This window comes from Salvelinus namaycush, chromosome 37 (assembly GCF_016432855.1).
Source record: "Salvelinus namaycush isolate Seneca chromosome 37, SaNama_1.0, whole genome shotgun sequence".
Classification (NCBI taxonomy): domain Eukaryota; kingdom Metazoa; phylum Chordata; class Actinopteri; order Salmoniformes; family Salmonidae; genus Salvelinus; species Salvelinus namaycush.
In genome coordinates this window covers 10,245,936-10,252,895 of record NC_052343.1, presented here as the reverse complement: position 1 = coordinate 10,252,895, position 6,960 = coordinate 10,245,936, and positions in this window count along the sequence as shown.

Genomic DNA, 6,960 nt, shown 5'->3' with positions numbered 1-6,960 from the left:
ACTCTGGCCGCTGGTGCGGGATGGAATGAGCGGGCCCTGATCGATCATTACAGGTGTAGTCTACGAGAGGACGTTCGTAGGGAGCTAGCCTGCAGGGACACCACTCTCAACCTGGACCAGCTGGTGGATTTATCTATCCGGCTGGATAACCTGTTGGCCTCCCGCGGGCGTCTAGATCGGGGTCCGCCCATTCCATTACCCAGCTCCTTGGATCCAACCCCTATGGAGTTGGGAGGGGCTGCTAGGAGGGAGACCGGAGGGGGAACCACTCCATGTACCAACTGTGGACGCAGAGGGCACACTGCTGTCCGGTGCTGGGGTGTTTCTCCTGGAAGTCGAGGTAGCAGGCGGAGCACTGGTGGGTCGTCTCAGGTGAGTAGGCACATAACTCACCCAGAGCCTTCTGTTGCACACATGTGGTTACCTATAGAATTTCCTGAGTTTTCCCCACATCCCCAGCATAAGGCGCTAGTAGATTCAGGCGCAGCTGGGAACTTTATTGACCGCTCTTTGGCTCATAGCTTAGGGATCCCTATTATTCCTGTTGATGTTCCCTTCCCTGTACATGCCTTAGATAGTCGTCCTTTGGGGTCAGGGCTGGTTAGGGAGGTCACAGCGCCCATCGCTATGAGAACGCAGGGGGATCACGAGGAGAGAATTAGTCTCTTCCTGATCGACTCTCCTGCGTTTCCTGTTGTGTTGGGTCTTCCCTGGTTGGCCTCTCATGATCCGATTATTTTGTGGCAACAGAGGGCTCTCAAGGGATGGTCCTGTCAGTGTTCAGGGAGGTGTGTAGGTGTTTCCTTAGGTGCCACTACGGTGGAAAGTCCAAACCAGGTTTCCACCATGCACATTCCTCCCGAATATGCCGATTTGGCACTCGCCTTCTGTAAGAAGAAGGCGACTCAATTACCACCCCATCGACCGGGGGATTGTGCGATAGATCTCTTGGTAGACGCTACACTTCCCAGGAGTCACGTGTATCCTCTGTCACAGGAGGAGACGGTGGCTATGGAGACATATGTCACCGAATCTCTGGGACAGGGATACATTCGGCCTTCCATCTCACCTGTCTCCTCAAGTTTCTTTTTTGTGAAGAAGAAGGATGGAGGTTTGTACCCGTGTATTGATTATCGCGGATTAAATAAGATCATGGTAAAATACAGTTACCCGCTACCACTTATAGCCAGTATGACCGAGTCATTACACGGGGCGCGCTTCTTCACAAAATTGGACCTCAGGAGCGCTTACAACCTGGTGCGTATCAAGGGGGGAGATGAGTGGAAGACAGCATTTAGCACCACTTCTGGGCATTATGAGTACCTCGTCATGCCGTACGGGTTAATGAATGCTCCATCAGTCTTCCAATCCTTTGTGGATGAGATCTTTAGGGACCTGCACGGGCAGGGTGTAGTGGTGTATATAGATGACATTCTAATATATTCCGCTACACGCGCCGAGCATGTGTCCCTAGTGCGCAGGGTGCTTGGTCGACTGTTGGAGCATGACCTGTACGTCAAGGCTGAGAAATGTCTGTTCTTCCAACAGTCCATCTCCTTCCTAGGGTACCGCTTTTCAGCGTCAGGGGTAGAGATGGAGAATGACCGCATTTCTGCCGTGCGTAATTGGCCGACTCCAACCACGGTAAAGGAAGTGCAGCGGTTTTTAGGGTTTGCCAACTACTACCGGAGATTTATCTGGGGTTTTGGTCAGGTAGCGGCTCCCATTACCTCACTGCTGAAGGGAGGACCGGTGCGACTGCAGTGGACAGCTGGGGCGGACAGGGCGTTTGGTCAGGTGAAGGCTCTGTTTACCTCAGCTCCCGTGCTGGCTCATCCTGATCCTTCCTTAGCATTCACAGTTGAGGTGGACGCGTCCGAGGCAGGGATAGGGGCTGTGCTGTCTCAGCGCTCGGGTACGCCACTAAAGCTCCGCCCCTGTGCATTCTTTTCGAAGAAGCTCAGCCCGGCGGAGCGAAACTATGATGTGGGGGACCGGGAGTTGCTGGCTGTTGTCATGGCTCTGAAAGCGTGGAGACATTGGCTTGAGGGGGCAAGACACCCTTTTCTCATTTGGACTGACCACCGCAATCTGGAGTACATCCGGGCGGCGAGGAGAATGAACCCTCGCCAGGCAAGGTGGGCCATGTTTTTCACCCGTTTTGATTTCACCCTTTCCTACAAACCAGGTTCCCAGAACGTTAAGGCAGACGCACTGTCCCGGCTGTATGATAGAGAGGAGAGGTCCTCAGATCCCACTCCCATCATTCCAGCCTCTTGCCTGGTGGCACCGGTGGTATGGGAGGTGGACGCGGACATCGAACGGGCGTCACGTTCAGAGCCCATTCCACCTGACTGTCCAGCTGGGCGTCTGTACGTTCCGTTTGATGTCCGCGATCGTTTGGTCTGTTGGGCTCATACGTCACCCTCCTCTGGTCATCCTGGTATCGGTCGGACGGTGCGCTGCCTTGCTGGGAAGTACTGGTGGCCCACTTTAGCTAAGGACGTGCGGGTTTATGTTTCCTCCTGTTCGGTATGTGCACAGTGCAAGGCACCTAGACATCTACCCAGAGGGAAATTACAACCCCTTCCCGTTCCACAGCGACCGTGGTCACACCTATCGGTCGATTTTGTGACGGATCTTCCCCCGTCGCGGGGTAACACCACGATCCTGGTCGTTGTGGATCGGTTTTCTAAGTCCTGTCGTCTCCTTCCTTTGCCCGGTCTCCCTACGGCTCTACAAACTGCGGAGGCTCTGTTCACCCACGTATTCCGGCACTACGGGGTGCCTGAGGATATAGTTTCTGATCGGGGTCCCCAATTTACGTCTAGAGTCTGGAGGGCGTTTATGGAACGCCTGGGGATCTCGGTCAGCCTTACCTCAGGTTTCCACCCCGAGAGCAACGGGCAGGTGGAAAGAGTCAACCAGGATGTGGGTAGGTTTCTGAGGTCCTATTGCCAGGACCGGCCGGGGGAGTGGGCAGCTTACATCCCCTGGGCGGAGATGGCCCAAAACTCCCTCCGCCACTCCTCTACCAACCCTTCACCGTTTCAGTGTGTGCTAGGTTACCAGCCGGTCCTGGCACCATGGCATCAGAGCCAGATTGAGGCTCCTGCGGTGGATGAATGGTTTCGGCACTCAGAGGAGACTTGGAACGCTGCCCATGTGCGGTTACAACGGGCCATCAGGAGACAAAAGGCGAGTGCCGACCGCCACCGCAGTGAGGCCCCGGTGTATGCACCGGGGGATCGGGTCTGGCTCTCGACCCGAAACCTACCCCTTCACCTGCCCTGCCGGAAGCTGGGTCCGCGGTTTGTGGGGCCATTTAAAGTCCTGAGGAGACTGAACGAGGTTTGTTATAGGTTACAACTCCCCCCTGATTACCGTATTAATCCCTCGTTCCATGTGTCTCTCCTCAGGCCGGTGGTGGCTGGTCCGCTCCAGCAGTCTGAGGTGCGGGAGGTTCCTCCGCCCCCTCTTGACATCGAGGGGGTCCCGGCGTATATCGTAAGGGCCATCATGGATTCTAGACGTCGGGCGAGGGGCCTTCAGTACCTCGTGGAGTGGGAGGGGTACGGTCCGGAGGAGAGATGCTGGGTACCGGTGGAGGACATTCTAGATCCGTCCATGTTACAAGAGTTTCACCGTCTCCACCCGGATCGCCCTGCACCTCGCCCTCCGGGTCGTCCCCGAGGCCGGTGTCGTCGCGCTGCTGGAGCCGGGCGTCAAGGGGAGGGTACTGTCACGACTTCCGCCGAAGTCGGCCCTTCTCCTTGTTCGGGTGGTGTTCGGCGGTCGACGTCACCGGCTTTCTAGTCACCATCGATCCATTTTTCAGTTTTGTTTTGTCTGTATTATACACACCTGGTTTCAATTCCCCCATGTTCCCTATTTAATCCTCTGGCTTTCATTTCTGTTTTGTCCGTGATTGTTTGTGCGTTAGTGGTTGTGGTTTATACGTGTGTGTTTGTGATTATTTCCATTTGTGGAACTTTTGCCTAAATTTTTGAGTAAAACACTGTGGTTTCGCTCAACACCTGTGTCCTGCGCTTGACTCCGAATATTCTCCGCACACAACCCTGACAGCTGGCTTGCCCCACCACCACAGAAAGCACTGAGCTAGACTGAAACACCTGCATATTGGAGCTGCCTTACTCAAGAAAACAAAAAATAGACCGTGTGTATGTGGCTTTATTAACTCAGTGATATATATATATTCTTTTACATTGTTTGCAAACTGATATGTGACACATATTAATGCCAAAATAGCATGCAAAACAGGCAAGCCCCCACCAAAAAACAAACATATATATATATATACAGTTGAATTCGGAAGTTTACATACACTTAGGTTGGAGTAATTAAAACTCGATTTCAACTACTCCACAAATTTCTTGTTAACAAACTATAGTTTTGGCAAGTCGGTTAGGACATCTACTTTGTGCATGACACAAGTAATTTTTCCAACAATTGTTTACAGACAGATTATTTCACTTATAATTCACTGTATCACAATTCTAGTGGGTCAGAAGTTTACATGCACTAAGTTGACTGTGCCTTTAAACAGCTTGGAAAATTACAGAAGAATGATGTCATGGCTTTAGAAACTTCTGATAGGCTAATTGACATCATTTGAGTCTATTGGAGGTGTACCTGTGGATGTGTTTCAAGGCCTACCTTCAAACTCAGTGCCTCTTTGCTTGACATCGGAAAATCAAAATAAATCAGCCAAGACCTCAGAAAAACAATCATAGACCTCCACAAGTCTGGTGCATCCTTGGGAGCTATTTCCAAACGCCTGAAGGTACCACGTTCATCTGTACAAACAATAGTACGCAAGTATAAACACGATGGGAGCACGCAGCCGTCATACCGCTCAGGAAGGAGACGCTTTCTGTCTCCTAGAGATGAACGTACTTTGGTGCGTAAAGTGCAAATCAATCCCAGCACAACAGCAAAGGACCTTGTGAAGATACTGGAGGAAACAGGTACAAAAGTATCTATATCCACAGTAAAACGAGTCCTATATCGACATAACCTGAAAGGCTGCACAGCAAGGAAGAAGCCACTGCTCCATAACCACCATAAAAAAGACAGACTACGGTTTGCAACTGCACATGGGGACAAAGATCATACTTTTTGGAGAAATGTCCTCTGGTCTGATGAAACAAAAATAGAACTGTTTGGCAATAATGACCATCGTTATGTTTGGAGGAAAAAGGGAGAGGCTTGCAAGCCGAAGAACACCATCCCAACAGTGAAGTGGGGGTGGCAGCATCATGTTGTGGGGGTGCTTTGCTGCAGGAGGGACTGGTGCACTTCACAAAATAGATGGCATCATAAGGTAGGAAAATTATGTGGATATATTGAAGCAACATCTCAAGACATCAGTCAGGAAGTTAAAGCTTGGTCGCAAATGGGTCTTCCAAATGGACAATGACCCCAAGCATACTTCCAAAGTTGTGGCAAAATGGCTTAAGGACAACAAAGTCAAGGTATTGGAGTGGCCATCACAAAGCCCTGGCCTCAATCCTAAGTGATTTGAAGATGTTGTACCCACTATGACTATTAAAACCGACCCTGACCAGAAACCATGGATGGATGGCGGCATTCGCGCAAAACTGAAGGCGCGAACCACTGCATTTAACCATGGAAAGATGACTGGAAATATGGCCGAATATAAACAGTGTACTTATTCCCTAGGCAAGGCAATTAAACAAGCAAAATGTCGGTATAGGGACAAAGTGGAATCGCAGTTTCAAAGGCTCAGATACAAGACATACTGTATGTGGCAGGGTCTACAGGCAATTACTACGAACTACGAAACTACGAAAAGATAACCTGGCACGTCACAGACACCGACGTCTTGCTTCCAGACAAACTAAACACCATCTTTGCCCGCTTTGAGGATAATACAGTGCCACCGATGCGGCCCGCTGCCAAGGACTGCGGGCCCTCCCTCTCCATGGCCGACGTGAGTAAGACATTTAAACATGTTAATCCTCGCAAGGTTGACGGCCCAGACGGCATCTCTAGCCGCGTCCTCAGAGCATGCGCAGACCAGCTGGCTTGTGTGTTTACGGACATATTCAATCTCTCCATATCCCAGTCTGCTGTCCCCACATGCTTCAAGATGGCCACCATTGTTCCTGTACCCAAGAAGGCAAAGATAACTGAACTAAATGACTATCGCCCATAGCTCTCACTTCTGTCATCATGAAGTGCTTTGAGAGACAAGTCAAGGATCTTATCACCACCTTACCTGCCACCCTAGACCCACTTAAATTTGCATACCGCCCCAATAGGTCCACAGACGATGCAATCACCATCACACTGCACACTGCCCTATCCCATCTGGACAAGAGGAATACCTATGTAAGAATGCTGTTCATCGACTACAGCTCATCATTAAGCTTGAGGCCCTGGGTCTCAGCCCCGCCCTGTGCAATTGAGTCCTGAACTTTCTGATGGGCCGCCCCCAGGTGGTGAAGGTAGGAAACAACATCTCTACTTCGCTGATCCTCAACACTGGGGCCCCACAGAGGTGCGTGCTCAGCCCCCTCCTGTACTACCCTGTTCACCCATGACTGCGTGGCCATGCACGCCTCCAACTCAATCATCAAGTTTGCAGACGACACAACAGTAGTGGGCTTGATTACCAACAACGACGAGACAGCCTACAGGGAGGAGGTGAGGGCGCTCAGAGTGTGGTGTCAGGAAAACAACCTCTCACTCAACATCAACAAAACAAAGGAGATGATTGTGGACTTCAAGAAACAGCAGAGGGAGCACCCACCTATCCACATCGACGGGACAGCAGTGGAGAAGGTGGAAAGTTTTAAGTTCCTCAGCGAACACATCACGGACAAACTGAAATGGTCCACCCACACAGACAGCGTGGTGAAGAAGGCGCAGCAGCGCCTCTTCAACCTCAGGAGGCTGAAGAAATTTGGCTTGTCA